A 27038-nucleotide genomic window follows, 5' to 3' on the forward strand; every position below is an offset into this window, starting at 1 on the left:
GATGACTGGAGTTAAGAGAACAGAGGCCAAGATATTGTTCAGAAAAGATCAAGGAACATTAAATAAACCAGCAATGTTTGTTCGGCAATTGGGGCATCGTAAGGTAGAGAAGCTTTTAAGTTTCAGTTTAACTAATTTGATGGCAGTTGGAGACAGGACACTGAGGAGTGAACACTGAGGAGTGAACCTTTCTCAAGTGGGACTGCAGACTTCAGAGGTAGATTAAATGTTTGATGTCATTTGAATACAGTCTATTGTGAACAGTTAAAACAGCAGTCAGGACAAGGAAATCTTAAAGGGGTTGGCATGAAACCCAGGACTTGAATCGCTGCTAAATGTGTATTGAAAGCTTTGTTTTAAAGTGTTATTTGGAAAACCTGGTCAGGATTTCGGAATGCAAATTGTTACGGGAAAGTATGCTTAATTTAAAAGAAAGTGTGTTCTTGGGACTGGAGTTTGAAAACTCTCATGTGGTAATCATCTGGGGAATTCAGAAGAGAAATCCAGCCACTAACTTGGATTAAGAGCAGAGTATATATATATTTGACTACAGTCATCTTGTGTGCTTGAAAGGGAGTGTGTTAATGAGATAATTGTAGCAATGGATGCACTTTGTAATCCATATTAATCTTTAAATTTGTGTATTTGTAAAAGAGTGTTGTACTATAATCCAACTTTTCCATGTTTAACAAACGTTTTTCTTCAGCTTGTTGAACATGATTCGCTGTCCCGAGACTGTTCCTCCATGTTTCACAAGTTAAAAAGTTAGTCTTTTGAGCCAGGGTTCCATTTTGGGATCTTCCTGTCCAGTTCTATCAACTGGGATCGTAACAAATCTACATATTAAAAACATTCTAACAAATGATGTAACAAACAAAATGAAGTCAGAAGGCAGATGCCGTGCACCTGCAACAAAAATAGAAAAAGAAACAAAAAACTACAACAGCAAAATGTAGTGAACACTTAACTCCAAATTGCAGCCTTGTATTTCACCACCTGCCGCTGCCTTTGTTTTCTTTTGCCCAATTAAGATGGCAAAATATAATAAAGGGCCATTGATATATAACAGCCTGCAGCTGCCTCCTAAGAAATTAATTTCACAATCTGACATGCAATCATTTCAATTCGACTGAGCCACAGCAGACTTACCCAAAACCATCAAGAGGAAAAAGTTTTCAAAACAAATGCCAGTCTGACTCCACGATCAGTAGAGAGGCAGAATATGAGTGCAACAGACAAAGGAGTAAGGGGACTCTACGTCAAAATAAAGACCAACAGCTGTGCAAGAGGTGCTTTTTAAGTAACCACATGATCCAGCTGCAATATAATTCATGCGTTATGGACACTTAATTTGCAAAATAGGAACTTTGTATCTTTAACGCCGCTATTGCTTTTTCTGACAAATTAACAGAAAGGCCATTCAGGTTGGGGACTTTGCTTTCCACCAGAAATCATTAGACTGGTTTGCCATTTTCACAAGATTGCATCCAAATCAGAATAGCAGAGGGAAAACAGAAATAAAGGCAAGCTGGCAGAAAGAGCTTACATATAGTCCTGACAATTTGTGGAGATTTACCACATGCTGGTTTAGTTCACTGGGCTAAATCGCTGGCTTTTAAAGCAGACCAAGCAGGCCAGCAGCACGGTTCGATTCCCGTACCAGCCTCCCCGAACAGGCGCCGGAATGTGGCGACTTGGGGCTTTTCACAGTAACTTCATTGAATCCTACTCGTGACAATCAGCAATTTTCATTTCATGCATGTACATAAACTTGTATCAGCATTCAATCATCTAAAACATGTTATGAACAGCAAAAATGGAAGCACATGTACCCTTAAGCACTCATTCAGTGGCAACAGTTACATAACTGATAACTATTGATGCACAAATTAATCCTAATGGTGCATTACTGGCCAAATCAAACACGCTCTTTGATGCAACTGCTTCACCCGAGAACTTGCCAACTGACTGAAATAAACTGCCACATGAAGGGAATCCAAATTTGTACAGTCGTTACACATTTGCATCAAAATTGTTGCATAAAGCCACAAGACTAGAGGCACAACATCGACTGAAAATGTGGTGGTGGAGTCCACGTATATGTCTCCCCTCAATAGAGTCTCAACACAATCAAACATACTGCATCCGTGGGAAGCAGTTCTCCCATGTTAGGCCTCTCAGACACACCACAGAAGTATAATTTGCAAAAGACATGTTGTATGTCCCTCAGGAATTTGAGTTTAAAAGCATTTATTTGCTGGGCTTATTCCACAGCACAGTATGAAAGGAAGAATTTCATTACACATCAAACAAGTGACCAAAACTGATTGTCTGAAGAGCGTGACCATTTTCGTTTTATTGTTCGGTGGCAACAGCCAAGAGCTGCTGACAAGACAACTTTACTCTTCAGTCTTACACAGAAATACCATTGATGGTCCCAAAATAGTCCCACCATTCTACTCAAGAACTGTATGCATTAAATTAGTTCATTCAGAAAGAAGCATTTCATTAAAATAACCAAGTTATTATAGTTTATAATAATAAACATATGACAACAGTAGAGATAAGTGTAGAATTAACTGTTACATGCTCCTAATGCTTTCCTCTTGTCTGCTCAAGGTAGGGATTCCGTTAGAGTAAGCCAAAATAAAACTCACAAAAAGAAACACATTCACACTGACCATGGACTTAGCAGTCCTTGGATATGTGACAAAGTGATCATTCTTCGTGTGCGAGCTTCAATTGCTGCAATCCAGTCCAGTACCTACACACAGCAGAATTTCTGCCACGTTTTACTACAAAGTGATCAGGAGAGTGAATCCAAATTGATTATTTTCCTCTTCCAACTGCTCAGGAATCGACACTGCCCCAAGGTCAGTTCGCTGAACACAGATCAAGAATGAAACCAGACTTTACGGTTAACAGACCACTCAGTCTGCTCAGCCATTGAACTATTCAGAAGCTCACTCCCATGACAAAACAACATTGAGGATACATTCCTTCACCTTTTTTTGAAGGGAGAGATGGCAGATGGACTCGGATTTGGTAACGGCATTGCCATGAAAAGTGCGACAGTCGACTTGCCAACCAATCAGCAGTCTCCTCACATACAGTATAAATTATTGTTTTCCTCATGTACTGATATTCAGGCAAAGTGTCCTGATGAATGGGAGATGAAATAGCTTTGACACGTCTCTTTTCAGCAATACCCAGTTTCCTGGCCTTAACCGCCTCCTTTTCACTGTGGACATCCAACTAAGCACCAAACGCTTCCTCATCATTCGGGGTTTCCAATCCCTCCACACCTTCAGCCCCCACCAGGACAGTCTGAGGGCTCTCCATCTTCCTTGAACAGAGGCCCAGACAATTCCCATTGCTCTCCTGAACAAATTCGATCATTGAACAATTTCTCCTTTAACTTGTCTCACTTCCTCCAAATAAAAGATGTTGCTCTGGGTGCTCACATGGGCTTTCGTTATGGCAAACTTTTTGTGGGGTATGTGTAACATTTCTTGTTCCAGTCCTATTCAGACCCTTATCAATAACTCTTTTTCCATTACGTTGATGACTGTATTGGTGCCACTTCCTGTTCTCGCCCAGAACTGGCAAAGTTAATCAATTTTGCTCAATGCTTTCACCCTTCTCTCAGCTGCAGATGGTCCATCTCTGATGCTTGCCTTCCCTTCATAGATTGCCTGCAATGTAAACTGCCTTTTAATATCAATTACAAGTAACCCACAACTATCTGGACTACGCTGCCTCACACCCAGCTTCCTGCAAGGACTCAATTCCATTTTCACAGTTTATCCATCTGTCACATCTGTCCTGATGCAACCTTCCAACAACAATGCTTCAAACAGGTGTTCCTTTTTCCACAATTTCCATCCCACTAGCCTCTGCATCCCATCTTTTACTATTTCCGTATTTCCAGCACGATGCCACCAAAAAACATTGTGTCCTGCACTCAGAATTTAGAAGAAACCATTCCTTCCACCACACTCTGCTCTATCCCACTATCACTGCCAACGCCTCATCCCCTTCCCACACAATTATAAAAGAGGTGTAGCACATGCCCATTATCTCATCACTATTCAATGCCCAAATACTCCTTTCAAGTAAAGCAGCGATTTATGTGCAATTCTTTCAATGTAGTATACAATAGTCGCTGCTCATAATGCAGTCTCCTCTACACTAGGGGGAACAAACGAACTGGGTGACCACATCACAGAACATCGCCACTCAGACCACAACATTCCGGTTGCCTGACATTTTAATTTACCACCTTGCTCTTTCACTCTCATTTCTGTCCTTAGCCTGATTCAGTGTTCCAGTGAAACTCAAAGCAGGCTTAAAAGGAACAGCAGCCCTCATCTTTAGGCTTGGCACTTATAAACTCTTGTCCTCCATTTTGATTTTTCCTTGCAGAGGGCCTGACTGCATTTTGTTTTTTGCTTTCAGACAGTACCTTTTAATAATCCTGCCATTAACATGTACTCTGGAATGTTTTGTTTCTTTACTCCAACCATCATTACCCCTTTTTCCTTTTGTTCCATGACATCTTTGTTATTTAATCTCTCCCGTCCATAGTTTACCCCTGTCCTTTCCTTCTACCTCTCCCTTTCAATGGTATAACGCCCACCGCATTTCTATCTCCCTCAGTTCTTCAGTGAAATATTTGACTGAGAACATTTACTCTTTCTCTATCCACAGATGCTGCCATACGTGCCAAGTTTTTAGAGCACTTTGCTTTTATTCCAGAATGGACTAGTTGAGCCAAATGGTCTGATTTTATCCTGTAAATTGTGATGGCACCTGTGCTTTTGGCAAGAAAAAGAAAAGCTATATTTTGTATGGAATGATCGTCATTTTAAGAACAAGATATTTTAAAAAGCAGCTGGCTACCAGTAAACCCATCAAACTGGACAGGTTACACCTGGGCAGGGCTGGAACTGATGTCCTAGGGCGGCTATTTGCTAGAACGGTTCAGGAGTGTTTAAATTAATGTGGTACAGTGACTGAGGGGAGCTCAGTGAATAGGTCCAGTAATACTAAAAGGAATAAAACGGGAAGTAAAAACGTAAATCAAAAGCGACACGGCAGGTTGTTACGTGACGATATAGGTTCAACGACAAGGAAAATTAGGATAAAAGTGAAGAGGAAATATAACTTAGGCGAGGTCACTGATCAAGGTGTTAAGATTCAAAACAGGTATAAAAGCCAACATAAGTGTACTATATCTGAATGCTCGTAGTATTCGGAATAAGGTAAATGAGTTGATGGCGCAAATCATCGTGAATGACTATGATTCAGTGGCCATTACTGAAACCTGGTTAAGGATGGTCACGACTGGGAGTTAAATATCCGAGGGTATCAAACTATTCAGAAGGACAAAGTGGATGGTAAGGGAGGTGGTGTAGCTGTTATTTAAGGATGACATCTGGGCAATAGTAAGGGATGACATCGCTGCTATGGAGGATAAGGTTGAATCCATTTGGGTGGAAATCAGGAATAGTAAGGTGAAAAAGTCACTGATAGGAGTAGACTATAGGGCACCAAATAGTTACGTTATGGTGGGGCAGGCAATAAACAAAGAAATAACTGAAGCATGTAGAAATGGTACAGCAGTTATCATGGGGGATTTTAATCTACATGTCGATGGGAAGCGTAGCTGTTTAGGATTACAAAAAATCATGAAAAGACAGAGCTCAGGAGAGGTTACGATAGTCCCCATCTCACAAAATATGACACAGTGTATGGAAAGGCTCAGTAAACCAAGGTCCACCACACTAAGAAAACAAAAAGGGACAGTCAATAGGGAATTAAAGGTGCTATATTTAAATGCCCGCAGTGTACGGAACAAGGTAGATGAGCTTGTGGCCCAGATTGTGACTGGCAGGTATGATGTGGTAGGCATCACAGAGACGTGGTTGCAGGGGGTTCAGGACTGGCAGTTAAACATCCAGGGATTTACAACCTATCGAAAAGACAGAGAGGTGGGTAGAGGGGGCGGGGTTGCCTTGTTAATTAGAAATGAAATTAAATCAATAGTACTAAACGACATAGGGTCAGACGATGTGGAGTCTGTGTGGGTAGAGTTGAGGAACCACAAAGGCAAAAAAACCATAATGGGAGTTATGTACAGGCCTCCTGACAGTGGTCAGGACCAGGGGCACAAAATGCACCACGAAATAGAAAGGGCATGTCAGAAAGGCAAGGTCACAGTGATCATGGGGGACTTCAATATGCAGGTGGACTGGGTAAATAATGTTGCCAGTGGACCCAAAGAAAGGGAATTCATTGAATGTTTACAGGATGGCTTTTTGGAACAGCTTGTGATGGAGCCCACGAGGGAACAGGCTATTCTGGACTTAGTGTTATGTAATGAGCCAGAATTGATAAAATATCTTAAAGTAAGGGAACACTTAGGAAGCAGTGATCATAATATGGTAAAATTCAGTCTGCAATTTGAAAGGAAGGAAGGTAGAATCAGATGTAAAGGTTTTACAGTTAAATAAAGGTAATTACAGGCGCATGAGGGAGGAACTGACGAAAATCGACTGGAAGCAGAGCCTAGTGGGAAAGAGTAGAACAGCAATGGCAGGAGTTTCTGGGAGTAATTGAGGACACAGTGCAGAGGTTCATCCCAAAGAAAAGAAAGGTTATCAGAGGGAGGATTAGGCAGCCATGGCTGACAAAGGAAGTCAGGGAATGCATCAAGGCAAAAGAGAGAGCCTATAATGTGGCAAAGAGTAGTGGGAAGTCAGAAGATTGGGAAAGCTACAAAAACAAACAGAGGATAACAAAGAGAGAAATAAGGAAGGAGAGGATCAAATATGAAGATAGGCTAGCCAGTAACATTAGGAATGATAGTAAAAGTTTTTTTAAATACATTAAAAACAAACGGGAGGCAAAAGTAGACATTGGGCCGCTCCAAAATGACGCTGGTAATCTAGTGATGGGAGACAAGGAAATAGCTGAGGAACTTAATAATTACTTTGCGTCAGTCTTCACAGTAGAAGACATGAGTAATATCCCAACAATTCAGGAAAGTCAGGGGGCAGAGTTGAATATGGTTGCCATCACAAAGGAGAAGGTGCTAGAGAAACTAAAAGGTCTGAAAATTGATAAATCTCCGGGCCCAGATGGGCTACATCCTAGAGTTCTAAAGGAGATAGCTGAATAAATAGTGGAGGCGTTAGTTATGATCTTTCAAAAGTCACTGGAATCAGGGAAAGTCCCAGAGGATTGGAAAATCGCTGTTGTAACCCCCCTGTTCAAGAAGGGAACAAGAAAAAAGATGGAAAATTAGAGGCCAATTAGCCTAACCTCGGTGGTTGGCAAAATTCTAGAATCCATCGTTAAGGATGAGATTTCTAAATTCTTGGAAGTGCAGGGTCGGATTAGGACAAGTCAGCATGGATTTAGTAAGGGGAGGTCGTGCCTGACAAACCTGTTAGAGTTCTTTGAAGAGATAACAAATAGGTTAGACCAAGGAGAGCCAATGGATGTTATCTATCTTGACTTCCAAAAGGCTTTTGACAAGGTGCCTCACGGGAGACTGCTGAGTAAAATAAGGGCCCATGGTATTCGAGGCAAGGTACTAACATGGATTGACGACTGGCTGTCTGACAGAAGGCAGAGAGTTGGGATAAAAGGTTCTTTTTCGGAATGGCAACCGGTGACAAGTGGTGTCCCGCAGGGTTCAGTGTTGGGGCCACAGCTGTTCTCTTTATATATTAACGATCTAGATGACGGGACTGGGGGCATTCTGGCCAAGTTTGCCGATGATACAAAGATAGGTGGAGGGGCAGGTAGTATTGAGGAGGTGGGGAGGCTGCAGAAAGATTTAGACAGTTTAGGAGAATGGTCCAAGAAGTGGCTGATGAAATTCAACGTGGGCAAGTGCGAGGTCTTGCACTTTGGAAAAAAGAATAGAGGCATGTACTATTTTCTAAACGGTGACAAAATTCATAATGCTAAAGTGCAAAGGGACTTGGGAGTCCTAGTCCAGGATTCTCTAAAGGTAAACTTGCAGGTTGAGTCCGTAATTAAGAAAGCAAATGTAATGTTGTCATTTATCTCAAGAGGCTTGGAATATAAAAGCAGGGATGTACTTCTGAGGCTTTATAAAGCACTAGTTAGGCCCCATTTAGAATACTGTGAGCAATTTTGGGCCCCACACCTCAGGAAGGACATACTGGCACTGGAGCGGGTCCAGCGGAGATTCACACGGATGATCCCAGGAATGGTAGGCCTAACATATGATGAACGTCTGAGGATCGTGGGATTATATTCATTGGAGTTTAGGAGGTTGAGGGGAGATCTAATAGAAACTTACAAGATAATGAATGGCTTGGATAGGATGGACGTAGGGAAGTTGTTTCCATTAGCAGGGTAGACTAGGACGCGGGGGCACAGCCTTAGAATAAAAGGGAGTCACTTTAGAACAGAGATGAGGAGAACTTTCTTCAGCCAGAGAGTGGTAGGTCTGTGGAATTCATTGCCACAGAGGGCGGTGGAGGCCGGGACATTGAGTGTCTTTAAGACAGAAATTGATAAATTCTTGATTTCTCGAGGAATTAAGGGCTATGGGGAGAGAGCGGGTAAATGGAGTTGAAATCAACCATGATTGAATGGTGGAGTGGGCTCGATGGGCCGAATGGCCTTACTTCCGCTCCTATGTCTTATGGTCTTATGGTTTAACCAGGTCGGTCAAGGCTGCCTTGAGGAGTTTATAGATGTATCCGCGATAGTTTCCGAGAACAGTATGTAATAGAACCTACGAATGAACAAGCGGTCCTAGATCTGGTCCTATGAAATGAGACAGGATTGATTAATGATCTCATAGTTCGGGATCCTCTCGCAAGGAGCGATCACAATATGGTGAAATTTAAAATACAGATGGAGGGTGAGAAGGTAAAATCAAACACTAGTGTTTTGTGCTTAAACAAAGGGGATTACAATGGGATGAAAGAAGAACTAGCTAAGGTAGACTGGGAGCAAAGACTTTATGGTAGAACAGTTGAGGAACAGTGGAGAACTTTCCAAGCGATTTTTCACAGTGCTCAGCAAAGGTTTATACCAAAAAAAAGGAAGGCGGTAGAAAGAGGGAAAATCGACCGTGGATATCTAAGGAAATAAGGGAGAGTATCAAATTGAAGGAAAAAGCATACAAAGTGGCAAAGATTAGTGGGAGACTAGAGGACTGGGAAATCTTTAAGGGGCAACAGAAAGCTACGAAAATAGCTGTAAAGAGAAAGATACATTAGGAGAGTAAACTTGCTCAGAATATACAAACAGATAGTACACGTTTCTACAAATATATAAAACAAAAAAAAGAGTGGCTAAGGTAAATATTGGTCCTTTAGAGGATGAGAAGGGAGATTTAATAATGGGAGATGAGGAAATGGCTGAGGAACGGAACAGGTTTTTTGGGTCGTTCTTCACAGTGGAAGACACAAATAACATGCCAGTGACTGATGGAAATGAGGCAATGACAGGTGAGGACGTTGACATGATTATTATCACTAAGGAGGTAGTGATGGGCAAGCTAATGGGGCTAAAGGTGGACAGGTCTCCTGGCCCTGATGGAATGCATCCTAGAGTGCTAAAAGAGATGGCTTGGGAAATTGCAAATGCACTAGTGATAATTTACCAAAATTCACTAGACTCTGGGGTGGTCCCGGCGGATTGGAAATTAGCAAACGTGACACCACCGTTTAAAAAAGGAGGTAGACAGAAAGCGGGTAATTATAGGCCAGTTAGCTTAACTTCGGTAGCAGGGAAGATGCTGGAATCTATCATCAAGGAAGAAATAGCGAGGCATCTGGATGGAAATTGTCCCATTGGGCAGACGCAGCATGGGTTCATAAAGGGCAGGTCGTGCCTAACTAATTTAGTGGCATTTTTTGAGGACATTACCACTGCGGTAGATAACAGGGAGCCAATGGATGTGGTATATCTAGATTTCCAGAAAGCCTTTGACAAGGTGCCACACAAAAGGTTGCTGCATAAAATAAAGATGCATGGCATTAAGGGTAAAGTAGTAGCATGGATAGAGGATTGGTTAATTAATAGAAAGCAAAGAGTTGGGATTAATGGGTGTTTCTCTGGTTGGAAATCAGTAGTTAGCGGTGTCCCTCAGGGATCAGTGTTGGGCCCACAATTTACATAGATGATTTGGAGTTGGGGACCAAAGGCAATGTGTCCAAGTTTGCAGACGGTACTAAGATGAGTGATAAAGCAAAAATTGCAGAGGATACTGGAAATCTGCAGAGGGATTTGGATAGGGTAGAATGGGCTAGGGTCTGGCAGATGTAATACAATGTTGACAAATGTGAGGTTATTCATTTTGGTGGTAATAACAGCAAAAGGTATTATTATTTAAATGATAAAATATTAAAACATGCTGCTGTGCAGAGAGACCTGGGTGTGCTAGTGCATGAGTCGCAAAAAATTGGTTTACAGGTGATTAAGAATGCGAATGGAATTTGTCCTTCACTGCCAGAGGGATGGAGTTCAAGACTAGGGAGGTTATGCTGCAATTGTATACGGTGTTAGTGAGGCCACACCTGGAGTATTGTCTTCAGTTTTGATCTCCTTACCTGAGAAAGGGCGTCTGGCGCTGGAAGGTGTGCAGAGGAGATTCACTAGGTTAATCCCAGAGCTGAAGGGGTTGGATTACGAGGAGAGGTTGAGTAGACTGGGACTGTACTCGTTGGAATTTAGAAGGATGAGGGGGGATCTTATAGAAACATATAAAATTATGAAGGGAATAGATAGGATAGATGCAGGCAGGTTGTTTCCACTGGCGGGTGAAAGCAGAACTAAAGGGCATAGCCTCATAATAAGGAGAAGTAGAATTAGGACTGAGCTTAGGAGGAACATCTTCACCCAAAGGGTTGTGAATCTATGGAATTCCTTGCCCAGTGAAGCAGTTGAGGCTCCTTCATTAAATGTTTTTAAGATAAAGTTAGATAGTTATTTGAAGAATAAAGGGATTAAGGGTTATGGTGTTCGGGCCGGAAAGTGGAGCTGAGTCCACAAAAGATCAGCCATGATCTCATTGAATGGCGGAGCAGGCTCAAGGGGCCAGATGGCATACTCCTGTTCCCAGTTCTTATGTTAAATCATCATGTGGTCAAGTTGCCTGGGAGAGAAACAACTGGAAAAAAGGGGGCAAAAAGGGCAATAAGTTAAAGTGTGGAGGTGAGCAGGTTCCTGGGTGTGGTTGTATGTTCAAGCAGTTCAGTTTTAGGTTTTTTGTAAATAGGCAGTGGAAGGGAAAACAGAGTTCAGGTGAAATTGTGCGTGTTGATTAAAAAATGTTTTAAAATGTGCGTGTGCATGTGTGTGAGTCAGAAGGAGAGCACAAAAGGTTTTAGATGCAAAGCTCCAGAATTAAAGAATATTAGAATCAGGAGTGACCCAAACTGAGGTGGCTGTGCTTAAAACAGTTGAAGCCGAAGGTAAACTCTTGCCAGAAGCGGAAGGCCCTAGAAATCTCAACACTTGAATAAATCTTCAAAGCAGTACTCAGACCATGCAACTAATCTGAGTGTTTGATAAGTCTCTGACTTGATTTTATTGGGGATGTAAATCTATGGGTGTAGAAGGAAATGCAATTTAAAGAGTTGCTTTAGATTAGAACTAAAGTTCATTTGTATTTTTAATATCCTTAAAGTAACAATTTAAGATTGAATGCAGTTATTCAGATCCATTCTTTGTCTTTTTGTGTGGTAAAATTATTTTGATTTAAACAGTGAATCTCGTAGCTTGATTCTTTTATTCAAATAACTAGGTTTTCTTATTCCAAATATAAAACAAACAAACAGATTACTGGTCTCCACTGCGATCTTTTGGAATTTTATGTAATGCTTTAAATACCAGAACTGAAATTGATAAATATATGTGGGTTTATAAATGTATTTCCTCTTACTCCTGACCATGCACCTCAATCGTGTTACAGGAAGTTCCGACTTGCAAGCACTACCCCAGTCAACCTGCCAAGGACTTTGGTCCAAGATGGTACAACCCACTCAGCACAGACAAACGTCAACTAATGTGTAAAAGAACTGCAAATGCTTGCCGAGACAGAAATTCGCAAACTTTTTTCAGAGGAAGATGACAATGCTAAGGAAATAGCATCTTGCTTGACCTCTAACTTTAAGATTTCCATATAATGGCTAACAAAAAAAAATTACAGAGAGGCTTACAAAAGCACTTAAGAATACTAATGCAAATCATTTTACACAGCTAGCAATTTATTTGCGCTAGTTTCCACTTTAGGAATCAGCATGCAGCCCATATAGAAGAGATTGAAAGTCAAGGGATAATACAGATTTGATTCCAGTTTAATTAATCCTCAAAATAAAACTGAAAAGCAGAGCCAGAAATAGATACTGAGCTGGCCCAATACGTCATGCATTCAGCATCATAATGCAATTTTATAACACAAGATTGGCACACTGAATCACTGCCTTGGGTCAATCTGTATAGCAGGTCAGCAGCGGAGGCCTTCGTTCTGATTACACATTGGGAGATCCATGAAAAATAGGTCTCAACCCCCAGAACCCAGCAAAGGCCCTCAGAGTGCATGCATCTTGCTGAGAGTTGCTGGCACCAGACTGAAGTTTTGTTTTTTTTAAATCTACATGAACTCAAGTCAAAAGGGAATGTGACAGAAACCGATGAGAAGTATTTTGCAGTTGTTACAACCCATCAAAACATCCTCCAGTGTACATATACACACCACACAAAAACACACGAGTAATGTAAGATTCATGAAAAACATACCATTTGGAAAGTAATTTTAATTGGCATTTTCTTGCAGGCTGCACATGTATGCATGCAAGAAAATATAGGTTTTTAAAAACAACACACATCAGGAAACAACAAGCAGCAAGCGCAGTACTAGAAAAAAAACTTCTTCATTGGATGTGGGCATCACTAGCTAGGCCAGCATTGACTGCCCATTCCCAATTGCCCTTGTGAAGGTGGCAGCAAGCAGTCTTCTTGAACCTCTGCAATCCAAGTGGTATAGGTGCACCAATAGTGCTGTGGGGGGTGGGGGGGGGGGGGGGGGGGGGGGGGGGGGGAACGGCATTATAGTTGCAAGTCAGAATGGTGAGTAAATTGGAGGTGAAATTGCAGATGGTGGTGTTTCCATGTATCTGCTGCTCCTGTCCTCTAGATAATAGTAGCTGTGATTTTGAAGATGCTATGTAAAGAGCCTTGATGAGTTGAGGCAGTGGGTGTTGCAGATCAGTGGCGAAGGGAGCGATTTTTTAAGGTGGTGGATGGGGCGAAAATCAAACCTGCTACTTTGGTCTGGATGATGTCAAGCTTCTCGAATGCTGTTGGATGATCTGCCCTTGTCCAGGCAAGGGGACAGTATTCCATCACATTCCTGACTTCTGCCTTGTAGATGGTGGACATGCTTTGGAGAGACAGGGAAGTTGCTCGCCACATGATTCCTAGCCTCTAGGACTTGCTCTTGTAGACAGTATTTATATGGATAGTCCAGTTTAGTTTCTGGTCAATGGTAACCCCCAGGATGGTGATAATGGAGGATTCAGTGATGGCAATGCCATTGAACGTCAAGAGGAAATGGTTTGATTCTCTTGTTGGGAGGTGGTCATAGCCTGGCACGAGTATGGCATGAATGTTACTTGTCATTTGTGAACCCAAGACTGGATATTGTCCAGGTCGTGCTGCATTTGAACATGGACTGCTTCAGTATCCAAGTCAATGCAAATGGTGCTGAACAGTCATTGGCAAACATCGCCACATTGACTTATCTTGGGGGGAGTGTCATTGATTGAGGAGCTGAAGATAGTTGAGGCCTGGGTTCTCCTGAGGAACTTCTGCAGCAATATTCTTTTGTCCCATGCTTAAACTGAATAATGAATAGGGAGCCGAGTGGCCCTGGCAGAATCCAAACTGAGCATCAGTGAGCAGGTTATTGTTAAGTACTGCTTGATCGCACTATAGATGACTCCCTCAGTCATCTGATTGATGGGATGGTAATTGCCTGAGTTGGATTTGTCTTGCTTTTTAACAGGACATACCTGGGCAATTTTACAATTTGCCAGGAAGATGCCAGTGTTGTAGCTGTACTGGAACAGCTTAGTTCTAGTGTCAGGGCAAGTTCTGGAGCACATGTCAGCAGTCCTGTTGCTGGAATAGTCAGGGCTCATCGTCTTTGCAATCTCCAGTTGATTCTTGATATCACGTGGAGTGAATCAAATTGGCTGAAGACTGACATCTGAGAGGCTGTGGACCTCAGGATGCCGAAATGGATCATCCACTCAGAACTTCTGACAGAACTGTGGAAAATGCTTCAGCCTTGTCTTTTCCACCTTTGTGCTGGGCTCCCTGAATAATTGAGGATGGGGATATTTAGGGAGCCTCGTCTTCCAGTGAGTTTAATTTTCCACCACAACACGGGAAGAAAGTGCAAACTCCACACAGTCACCAAACGCTGGAATCGTATCCATATCCCTGGCGCTGAGGCAGCAGCACTGACTGCCCACCAGTCAATGTGACTGGGTTTGCCATTGTCATTTCCGATGCCTTGGTCGATCTTTCCAGTTTCATTCTTTGGAGACATTTTAGATATTTGAGACAACGGAGTGGTTTGCTGGGCCAATTCAGAGGACAGTTTGAGAGTAAACCACATTACTGTAGTGAAATATACGCCAGACCACGTGAGGACACTGGTGAACCAATTGGGTTTTTCTAGCAACCGCAAACGGTTTCATGGTTAGCATTAGAGTTTTAATTCCAGATTTTTATTGTAATCAAATTCCACCATCTGCCATGATGGGATTCACACTAGTGTTCCCAGCGCATTCCCCTGGGACTCTGGTAACATAATGGTATTTTCAATGAACTATTAATCCACAGTTCCATGCATTTATTTAGTTCAGCAGGGGATTGGGAACCTGAATTGTAGCTCCAGCACACAAGAAACTGAGAGTAGTGAGGTCATGAGTAAGGTTTCAAAGTTGCAGGAGTGTACGGCAGGAAGGAAGGTGGTCTAAAGTGAGTCTACTTCAATGCCAGGAGCATCCGGAATAAGGTGGGTGAGCTTGCAGCATGGGTTAGTACCTGGGACTTCAATGTTGTGGCCATTTCGGAGACATGGATAGAGCAGGGCGAGGAATGGTTGTTGCAGGTGCCGGGTTTAGATATTTCAGTAAGTTCAGGGAAGGTGGTAAGAGAGGGGGAGGGGTGGCATTGTTAGTCAAGAACAGTATTACGGTGGCTGAGAGGACATTTGATGAGGACTCGAATACTGAGGTAGTATGGGCTGAGTTAAGAAACAGGACAGGAGAGGTCACCCTGTTAGGGCTTTTCTATAGGCCTCCGAAAAGTTCCAGAGATGTAGAGGAAAGGATTGCAAAGATGATTCTGGATAGGAGCAAAGATAACAGGGTAGTTGTTATGGGGAACTTTAACTTTCCAAATATACTGGAAACACTATAGTTCGAGTACTTTAGATGGATCCGTTTTTGTCCAATGTGTGCAGGAGGGTTTCCTGATGCAGTATGTAGATAGGCCAACAAGAGGCGAGGCCATATTGGATTTGGTACTGCGTAATGAACCAGGACAGGTGTTAGATTTGGAGGTAGGTGAGCATTTTGGTGATAGTGACCACAATTCGATTACGTTTACTTTAGCGATGGAAAGGGATAGGTATAATCCGCAGGGCAAGAGTTATTGCTGGGGGAAAGGCAATTATGATGCGATGAGGCAAGACTTAGGATGCATCGCCTGGAGAGGAAAACTGCAGGGGATGGACACAATGGAGATGTGGAGCATGTTCAAGGAACAGCTACTGCGTGTCCTTGATAAGTATGTACCTGTTAGACAGGGAGAAAGTGGTCGAGTGAGGGAACCATGGGTTACTAAAGCAGTTGAAACACTTGTCAAGAGGAAGAAGGAGGCTTATGTGAAGATGAGACGTGATGGTTCAGTTGGGTCGCTTGAGAGTTACAAGTTAGCTAGGAAGGCTCTAAAGAGAGAGCTAAGAAGAGCCAAGCGAGGACATGAGAAGTCTTTGGCAGGTAGGATCAAGGATAACCCTAAAGCTTTCTATAGGTATGTTAGGAATAAAAGAATGACTAAGGTAAGAGTAGGGCCAGTCAAGGACAGTAGTGAGAAGTTGTGCGTAGAGTCTGAGGAGATAGGAGAGGTGCTAAATGAGTATTTTTCGTCAGTATTCACACAGGAAAAAGACAAAGTTGTCGAGGAGAATACTGAGATACAGGCTACTAGACTAGAAGGGCTTGAGGTTCATAAGGAGGAGGTGTCAGTGATTCTGGAAAGTGTGAAAATAGATAAGTCCCCTGGGCCGGATGGGATTTATCCTAGGATTCTCTGGGAAGCTAGGGAGGAGATTGCTGAGCCTTTGGCTTTGATCTTTAAGTCATCTTTGTCTACAGGAATAGTGCCAGAGGACTGGAGGATAGCAAATGTTGTCCCCCTGTACAAGAAGGGGAGTAGAGATAACCCCAGTAACTATAGACCAGTGAGCCTTACTTCTGTTGTGGGAAAAATCTTGGAAAGGTTTATAAGAGATAGGATGTATAATCATCTGGAAAGGAATAATTTGATTAGAGATAGTCAACATGGTTTTGTGAAGGGTAGGTCGTGCCTCACAAACCTTATTGAGTTTTTCGAGAAGGTGACCAAACAGGTGGATGAGGGTAAAGCAGTTGATGTGGTGTATATGGATTTCAGTAAAGCGTTTGATAAGGTTCCCCACGGTAGGCTGTTGCAGAAAATACAGAGGCATGGGATTCAGGGTGATTTAGCAGTTTGGATCAGAAATTGGCTAGCTGATAGAAGACAAAGAGTGGTGGTTGATGGGAAATGCTCTGACTGGTGTCCAGTTACAAGTGGTGTGCCACAAGGATCTGTTTTGGGGCCGTTGCTGTTTGTCATTTTTATAAATGACCTGGAGGAGGGCGTAGAAGGATGGGTGAGTAAATTTGCAGATGACACTAAAGTCAGTGGAGTTGTGGACAGTGCAGAAGGATGTTACAAGTTACAGAGGGACATAGATAAGCTGCAGAGCTGGGCTGACAGGTGGCAAATGGAGTTTAATGCAGAAAAGTGTGAGGTGATTCATTTAGGAAGGAATAACAGGAAGGCAGAGTACTGGGCTATTGGCAAGATTCTTGGTAGTGTGGACGAGCAGAGAGATCTCGGTGTCCATAGATCCCTGAAAGTTGCCACCCAGGTTGAGAGGGTTGTTAAGAAGGCGTACGGTGTGTTAGCTTTTATTGGTAGAGGAATTGAGTTTCGGAGCCATGAGGTCAAGTTGCAGTTGTACAAAACTCTGGTGCGGCCGCATTTGGAGTATTGTGTGCAGTTCTGGTCGCCACATTATAGGAAGGATGTGGAAGCATTGGAAAGGGTACAGAGGAGATTTACAAGAATGTTGCCTGGTATGGAGGGAAGATCATATGAGGAAAGGCTGAAGGACTTGAGGCTGTTTTCGTTAGAGAGAAGGTGGTTAAGAGGGGACTTAATTGAGGCATACAAGATGATCAGAGGATTAGATAGGGTGCACATTGAGAGCCTTTTTCCTTGGATGGTGATGTCCAGCACGAGGGGACATAGCTTTAAATTGAGGGGCGATAGATATAGGACAGATGTCAGAGGTAGGTTCTTTACTCAGAGAGTAGTAAGGGCATGGAATGCCCTGCCTGCAACAGTCGTGGACTCGCCAACACTAAACGCATTCAAATGGTCATTGGATAGGCATATGGACGATAAGGGAACAGTGTAGAGGGATTTTAGAAGGGTTTCACAGGACGGTGCAACATCGTGGGCCGAAGGGCCTGTACTGCGCTGTAATGTTCTATGTTCTATGTTTATCCCAGAGAAACTAAGAAATATAGCAATACATCCTGGGACTCAATATACAATGTTCTATCAGGAGCATGGGGACACAAATTAGCTCAACCCTCCGACTAAATTCTAAAGTATAAATAAGCATTAACATGGCCAACAATACAAAATGTATTATACAACAATGCACAATACATATATACAAACAAGAGCTAACACATACAAATAAAGGAAAGTTGCCAAAACTATTATGGATTGTCTTAAAAGGACAAGACGTCAGAGACAGGCATTCCAATTGCTGAGGGTTTTTACTAATGCAGACTAACTATTTATGATGGTTGCTTGGCATACGAGGTGTTATTTTCCACTATGTAGCAATCATGAGGGGAGGACCTCTGTTATAACAATTACAAAATACTGCCTACAACAACAGGACGCAAACCTGAGAAACTGGCCTTGATATTTGTGGAGAGGCGGGGAGGAACAGGGGAAGCACATGTGCAGGCGGGAATTTTGAAACGTGGCAGTGAGAAGAAACAAAGATTAACAGCAGATTTACTTGGACAAGCACCTCTAATTGACAAGCAGTGCAATAGAAATCACATACCTGCTTGAACTTGCTGCACCAGCGTCTATTTTGCTACTAGATTGCCTTCCCTACAAATTTCTGTCTTGCTTTCCTCCTTCAAGACACTCATCAAAAACCTACTTCTTTGACAAGCAGTTAGTCATGTGACCTAATCTCCCCGTTAGTGCTTGAGGATACTTTCTTACTTTAAAAAAGCTATCTATATTGTTGATTTTTTTTAAATTAAGGCTGGGATCTGAAATCAGTACGGGATTATGAAAATTAGATGATGATGGAAAAATGGGAAACCATTTATAGAGAAGTGAGATCCAGTATTATTCTATTTTTGCAGACTAAGCCCAGAAACGTTTGGTGCGTGCACCTGCTTACTGCTAATCGCTGAGTTTTTTGATCCAAATGCTGGAAACATAATCCCCACAAACATCAGAAAGCCCATCCATGAGTCAATTTGAAAGTAAACAAACGCTCCATGATCCCAGTGGCCGTCTCAACTACTCAGCATCTCTAATTACACCCATTAATTTGAATACCACATTTCACAATAATTGGGCTTGTTATCTTGTGCTTTATCTTTGAAAGATTCAAAACCACTTTTGCATAATTTAGCAACATGTTATTTACGAGCAATTTAGTGCCTAAAATTAAAAATAAGGCAAATCTGCAACTGAACCAAAATTTCGTACTTTCATTGGTAAAGGAGATGCCAGTCATTACAAAACATGCACTTACACATTACATTCACCATGGAAGCACTGTTCTATGCTAAACATGGCCATAAATAATCTGAGACCATTTAAGAAATTAATTTACCATAAACTAATGATCATAATTATTCAAGAACTTAGGCCAGCTTTTTGTTCTGTGCTCAATATTGCGTCACTAACAAACAAGAGTGTTTAATCCCTATTTTTTATGACACTCAGCATTTTGGAGAGGCAAGAAACAAGTATTACAACTTTTGAAGTAAAAACAAGGTTTCAAGTTATTGGTATCATTTGTGATTATGGTCGTGTAAATGCATTCAGGCAAGGCTTTGATACACCAAGTCACTTAAGACGACTCCAAATGTCTTCAGAACTCGCAGTCGACTGAGGCAGGAACAGAAGGAGACGGGACAGGCGAGTTGCTGGAACTCTCATCACAAGTCTGTGGGAACCAGATCTCCTGGAGGAAGGAAAGAGTCCTAAATGGATTTTTTTCTCCCCTCAATGTGTTCCATCTGCAGCTGTGCTTGCCAGCAGTGTTTTTTTCAGCAACTAGCCCATGTCATAATTTCCAACCATGTCAGCCTCCTTTGTTTAAATGTCATTACTGTTAAGAATCGAGGAAGCTCCTCTCTCCCAAAGTGAGGGTGGTGCAACTGTATCACAAGATTTTCATCCCGAAAGTTTGAGATCATTGCGATGGCCATATCAAATGCAGCATCCAATGTAGGTGCAGAATCCAATGTCACTGACACAAAAGTGGGTCCCATTTTCAAAAAGAAACTCAGATGAGCGGAGGAAATCATTTGTCAAGTTTGATAATACTCCATGCGTTTGTGCAGACGTGGGGAGGAATTTTCATCCATAACAGTTGAACACTACTGCAACAGAGCAGAGAGGGGGGACGCCACTTGGCAAAGTGGTTAGCACTGGGACTACGGTACCGAGGACCCTAGGTCACTGCCTTGTGGAGTTGCATATTCTCCCAGTGTTTGCGTGGGTTTCACCCCCACAACCCAAAGATGTGCAGGTTTGGTGGATTGGCCATGCGAAATTGGCCCTTAATTGGAAAAAAATAATTGGGTACTCTTAAATTTTTTTTAAAACTGAGCAGACAGGAAAAATCAGACAGGAGAATGTATTACACAATTACACACCTATAAATGCAAGAAAAATTGAGCCTGTTACATCATCAGTCCTTTGATGTGATTTTTCTCCATGACCAGATATGAAAACTGGTACACACAAATAGATAAAAGGTAGCTTCAAATAGACCCATGTACAAAATCCTAATTATTTGGAAATTGCATTTGAACTTCATTTCTGACCATCATACCTCCTCCAAAGGCTGTGGAAAGCTACAGAATGCTACAGTTCATTCTTCACAGGTAACACAATTTTCTCCTGTTTCTGGATGTGATTAAAATTGCACGAGAAAATGTCAACGATGAAGAGGAAGTGCACAAGCTAAAAACAGAACTCTACAGATTAGTTAAAGAGCAATTTGCTTCAGGGCAAACAATTTTGTTTTGTGTAAAGGAATGAGTTCAGAACGGAGTGAAAAGAAAGCCCTCTCTCATCAGCTCAGAACTCATACCTTGGCCTTAATCCAACGACTACTGTACGCACCATTTTAAGAGTTTGCTGCTAGAGCAGCTCTTTAGATAGGTGTCTGCTGGATCTTGCTTGCCAACAACAAACTAAACAGAAACTACATAAGAATAGAACATAGAACAGTACAGCACAGAACAGGCCCTTCGGCCCTCGATGTTGTGCCGAGCAATGATCACCCTACTCAAACCCACGTATCCATCCTATACCCGTAACCCAACCCTTAACCTTACTTTTTAGGACACTACGGGCAATTTAGCATGGCCAATCCACCTAACCCGCACATCTTTGGACTGTGGGAGGAAACCGGAGCACCCGGAGGAAACCCACGCACACAGGGGGAGGACGTGCAGACTCCGCACAGACAGTGACCCAGCCGGGAATCGAACCTGGGACCCTGGAGCTGTGAAGCATTTATGCTAACCACCAGGCTACTGTGCTGCCCACAAATAAGTTAATAAGACCTTCATAAAACTCGGGTTACATTCCTAGCATGTACAGCAATGCAGAAATATTTGACAACTATCTCTGAACAACACTGGAATTTAGAACCCAGTCAAACAAGTTACTCTGGTACAAAAACAGAAACTGCTGGAAAAACGCAGCAGGTTGGCAGGATCTGTGGACAGTACAAAAAGCATCCACAGTATTTTGCTTATGTCCACAGATTTTGGATGATTTCAAATCAGTCAAATTAAAAAATACTGAAGACCATTTCAAAACATTCGAACCATCCCTCATTTAGCAGTTCGACGTATTCCTAAATAAATGGCGCACTAATGAAAATCACTTCCCATAACAGAACATGTACCAAGGGTAGTTTACATTCCTGACCTGTAATTTTTAATGATACTCAGCATTTTGGAGAGGCAAGAAACAAGTATTACAACTTTTGCATTAAAAACAAGGTTTCAAGTTATTGGTGTCATTTGTGATTATGGTCGTGTAAATGCATTCAGGCAAGGCTTTGATACACCAAGTCTGGACCCAACTGGTCAAATATTCTCCGACTATCTCGCTAATTCTTACTAACCTATAGTGCTACCTCGTCTCCCCATCGCCACACCTCCTGCTCACCACCCCTCCGACTCTCCTGCTCGCCGCCACTTGTCACTACCTCTTCTAAACCCTTGCAGAGGGGAGGGACTCAAGAACAGGATGGCGATAGGGAGCAAGCAGGTCAGTGATCAGCCGAGCCAGCTAACAGGAGGATCAGGTAGGGAAGTAGCAAGGGGGAAAGGTGGCAGGTTAAGGTGGCACGGTGGCACAGTGATTAGCACTGTTGCTTCACAGCACCAGGGTCCCAAGTTCGATTCCCAGCATGGGTCACTGTGCGGAGTCTGTACGTTCTCCCTGTGTCTCTGTGGTTTCCTCCGGGTGCTCCAGTTTCCTCCCACAAGTCCCGAAAGACGTGCTATTAGGTAATTTGGACATTCTGAATTCTCCCTGTGTGCCTGACTCCGGAGTGTGGCGACCAGGAGATTTTCACAGGAACGTCATTGCAGTGTTAATGTAAGGCTACCGGTGACAATTTTTTAAAAATACATTTAGTGCACCCAATTAGCACTACTGCCTCAGAGCCAGGGACCAAGGGTACAATTCAGGTCTCTGCGTGTGGAGTTTGCACTTTCACCTAGTCAGTGTGGCTTTCCTCCGGGTGCTCCGGTTTCCTACCACAGTCCAAAATTGTGGTTAGGTGGATTGGCCATGCTAAATTGCCCCTTCAGTGTCCAAAAGGTTAGATGGGGTTACTGGGTTAATGGAGGCATGGGCGTAGATAGAGTGCTCTTTCCAAGGGTGGTCCAGACTCAAAATATTAGCTCCCTTCTCTCTCCACAGATGTGGTCAGATCTGCTGAGATGGTCCAGAATTTTCTATTTTTGGTACAAAGAGCATACAAGAGCAGAAGTCAAGATGAGCACCTCTGAAAATCCTTTGCCCATTTGGAGATCAGATCCCAGCTTGGAAATTTTTCAAGCAAGATTTCCCACCAAGATATTTTCACTGGGGGAAAGTTGCTTAAGTGAGAGAGCTGCAAATCCAAGAATTCAAGGCAAAAATGGTAAATTCATGTGAAAGTGAACGGGAATACCTAACGTCATAAAGTTAAATTTTAAAAACTGGCTTGTCTGAAAGCGGTCCCTGGTCAGATCGATCGAGGCTTTGAGGAAATAAACCAACAACCTGTCAGTGATTAAAATTCTCACAAATCATAGAATTTGACAAGATATCTTCCACACACCTCTCCCAGCCCCCCAAAATCTGTCACTTTTGATTACCCATGAAAGTATTTTTTTTTAATGCAATAGTATGCAATGGAGAAACCATACTAAAGGCAGCAAGGTGTATGAGCAAGTTAGGTAGAAATATAATCAAATTACGATCTTTCCTGATTTCAGGACACTGATCAGATGAATAAACAAAACACAAAAATGACACATGGAAAATAAAATGAATTATGATTAAGCGATTAATTCTTCTTTTGACAGGAAAGTCATCGATCAAGGAAAACAAGTCCATGTTTCAGTGCCCAGAAAAGTCAATGGGTAGAATTTTGCATTCTGGAGACCATGTCTGGTCACGGACGGGAAAGTCGGTGTGAGCCCTGCTGGATGACAGGGTTGGTGAACATGAGAACTTCTGCTTTTTGGCTCATCAATTACATGTGAAAAGTTCAGTGAATCTCATGGCAGGCAGTGCCCTGCGTTAACTCAGTGTGCCATTTTTAAAAGGACATCCAGACAGATATTTACTCATTGCAGCCCAGGAGCTTCGCTCTACACCTTGCAGCCACAGCTCATATTTGAGAAGCTCGCATATGTGAGCAACCACATCCCAGGACATACAAGGATGGCACCGACAATGTCTTTCGTTTATTTCTAGAAAAGAGCACCTCCAGCAATCCATCGGACCTGTGCTCACTACTGCAGTGTTCCATATTTCCCAGCCCCTTGACCTTACACAGACCCCGCTTGCTGCATGCTGCTCAGGCCCTTGCTCCTCCTGGCCCTGTGCCATTTGACAACGGGCCCTCCTTCTCAGCTGGATGAGAGCCATTACCAAGGCAAGGTTACCTCTATATCATCAGCGTCTCAGTGGATGAGTGAACAAATTAAAGTGATACATCACGTGAACATGGACGAAATTCATTGAACTTTTCACACGTGTAATTAATGAGCTATAAAGCAGACGGTCTCACAGGTTCAACAGCCCTGTTGCCCAGCAGGGATGACACCAACTTTCCCACCCGACTTGGGTCTCCAGAATTGAAACTTCCACCCATGGTGCTAAACCAGTCCCAGGGTGTTCCTCCCATTCGTACATAACTGTGTGGACACTTTGCTCTTTGACAAGGCTGATGATATCAATACACAGGAAGCCTCAGACTTTTTCCACTACCTTCCAAATTCTACCCAAAGAGACCATTGCCTTGGCACCACAGAAAGACTAACTGCATGATGCCTTGTTAGCCATGAGCATTCACCCAGTAGGGTGGAGGTTTGGAGTCAAGAGCTGGCTGTCTTCCACCAGCTATGTGCCTTGGAGCGATCCACCTCCCTCTCTCCCGGCCTCGACTGTAGCTGATGGCAAATGGCCCAGAACGAATCGCAACACCACCCCTTGCTGGGATCTCGATGTTATGAAACCCATGATTGCGAACAAACCTGCTACAAACTGGGTTTCATCATGAGCGAGGAGACACTCCTGAGCATCTTTGACCCCCAGCTGCTTCATCATTATTAGGATGTCTCTTTAGTCAGCCACTTGTGTGGATTTGAACTCCACCCACCTGAAAAGCCCCTCCTTCCACCGAAAAGTATCTCAACACCTGACTAACTGCATAGTCGAGGTTAGTTTGGAAAAATGGTGTTCATCACCTTTCAAACTCGTTTCCATCAACTTCTACTCTCCCCCTGTAACCCATCAGCATCACCACAGACCAATCTGATATCACCATTCCTCTCCCCTCCATTGCCCTTGAACCTCCCCCACTGTTACCCTGGCCCTTACCACCATCCACCTCCACAGGCCTTTCCTCTCATTGCAGCCAACACCAGTTACGAACCCCATGTACACCCTGACGCTGCCCCCTCCCATTACTTAGCTACCGATCTTGTCTCCCTCTATGACCACCCAATGAGACAATCTACCAGACTCTCACCCAAGGCCTGCCACCCGACTGCACCCCACTCCCCACTCTAACTGTGACAATTCCCTCCTAGCACCAAGACCCAGAGTTCTACAACCCTCCCATTCACCTCCAAGAACCGCACTGTCAACACCACCGATCCAATTCTCCAAGGTCACCCACTCCCTCCTGACCCCCAATTCATTTGAATTGTAGGTGCTGAATTCAAGATATTGTCACGAACATAGAACATACAGTGCAGTGCCATTCAGCCCATCGAGTCTGCACCGACCCATTTATGCCCTCACTTCCACCCTACCCCCTAACCCAATAACCCCTCCAAACCTTTTTGGACACTAATTGAGCATGGTCAATCCACCCTAACCTGCACGTCTTTGGACTGTGGGAGGAAACCGGAGCGCCCGGAGGAACCCCACGCAGACACGGGGAGAACGTGCAGACTCCGCACAGACAGTGACCTAAGCTGGGAATCGAACCTGGGACCCTGGCGCTGTGAAGCCACAGTGCTAACCACTATGCTACCTCAATGAACCACACTGATAACTGCGAGGGTGTCCCAACTTGAACAGTTTGTGGGGGTGTACTGTTTTGTCTTTAGAATGGTGTGCGAAGTCAAGTGAGTATAACGAGCCCAGTCGTCATGTAACAACTGTTAAAGAATATTTATTAAATTAAGGACAAATACACAACACACAAATACACAGTTTAGGGAGAACATACTCCTTGTTCCAAAGTATATTTACGATCCCTGAACGCCTCATCAAGGCTTCCTCTTTCCCAAACAATATCCAAATTAAATAAATCTATGAGTAAAGTACAGTGTGGATTGTCAAGTCTGGGAAAAGCTTTTCCTGATCCAGCGAAGATATTTAAATAAACTGATTTTAGGAAGGTTTGCACATGACCATGGCTCCAAGACTTAGATGCTAGCCAATGATCCTGGTTGTTAGATTGGAGACTGACCTCCGTGGCGGTTAGGTGGAAACTGCCTTTCTGCTCCAGGTGCTGGTAACTGTATATCATTTGTCTAGACACCTGCATCTCGTTACTTTTAAAATTGCAGCTCATTATGCCTTTTGAATGCTGGCTACTGCAATCTGCCTAACGATAGCTACCTGTTGCTGGGCAGACGCATGGCACCTGTTGCTGGGCAGATTGCATCCCATTATACCTTGTTACATTTGTGTGACTGCTGTTACTAGGCAGATTTCTACCTGTTGTTGGACAGTTCCAAGACAATATTCTGACACTTAAATAAGGATTGTTGAATGCACAAGATTTGTTTAGAAAAATCAGTGATTTATTTTTGGGCTCAATAAGATTAAAAATCTTAATACTATGGAGTTGTAACAATTTCCCCATTTTATTAGTCAATACCAGTATGGAGCTCCCACATTATGGAAGCACATATTTTATCCTGCTGTTCAACGTTTAGCACAGTATTTCGAACAACACAAGTGAGAAGTTTTTTATTCCTGCACCAGGAATCCTTGCAGCTCTTAATAAAATGACCAGCTATTATCCAAAACAAAACATGTTAAGGCTAGGAGCAGGGTTCACCACCTGGGTGAGGCTCCTGTACAACGCTCCCAAAGCTAGTGTCCGAACTAACACCACCAGCTCTGAATACTTCCAGCTGCAGAGAGGAAGACAGGGCTGCCCCCGTCCCCACTCTTGTTCGCGCTAGTGATCGAACCACTGGCAATAGTCCTGCGGGATGCAAAAAGTTGGAAGGGAATCCGGAGAGGAGACAGAGCACAGAGTCTCACTCCAAGCAGATGACCTGCTCCTCGATGTCTCTAAGCCACAGGAGGGATTGAAGGCAATACTGCAAATACTGAAAGAGTTTGGAACATTCTCGGGCTACAAACTTAACATGGGAAAAAGCGAGGCATTCCCAGTGAACCCAAATGGGGGAGCGGGAGCTGGAGGGGCTCCCATTCAAAACAGCCCAGAACAGATTCCGTCACCTGGGGATCCAGTTAGCTAGAGACTGGACACAGATCCACAAGTGGAACCTGACCAGCCTGGTGGAGGAAGTAAGAAAAGACCTTCAAAGGTGGGGCTCACTCCCACTCTCCCTGGCAGGGAGAGTGCAGATGATCATGATGAACGTACTGCC

General features: G+C 43.2%; 1 protein-coding gene across 12 annotated transcripts in view; it reads right to left on the reverse strand.

Annotated features, from left to right (window-relative positions):
- Positions 1-27038, reverse strand: part of LOC119970415 (casein kinase I) — a 332753-nt gene that overhangs the window by 154353 nt on the left and 151362 nt on the right. The gene's annotated exons all lie outside the window — the stretch shown is intronic.

The sequence above is a fragment of the Scyliorhinus canicula genome, chromosome 8 (assembly GCF_902713615.1).
Source record: "Scyliorhinus canicula chromosome 8, sScyCan1.1, whole genome shotgun sequence".
In the NCBI taxonomy this organism is placed as follows: domain Eukaryota; kingdom Metazoa; phylum Chordata; class Chondrichthyes; order Carcharhiniformes; family Scyliorhinidae; genus Scyliorhinus; species Scyliorhinus canicula.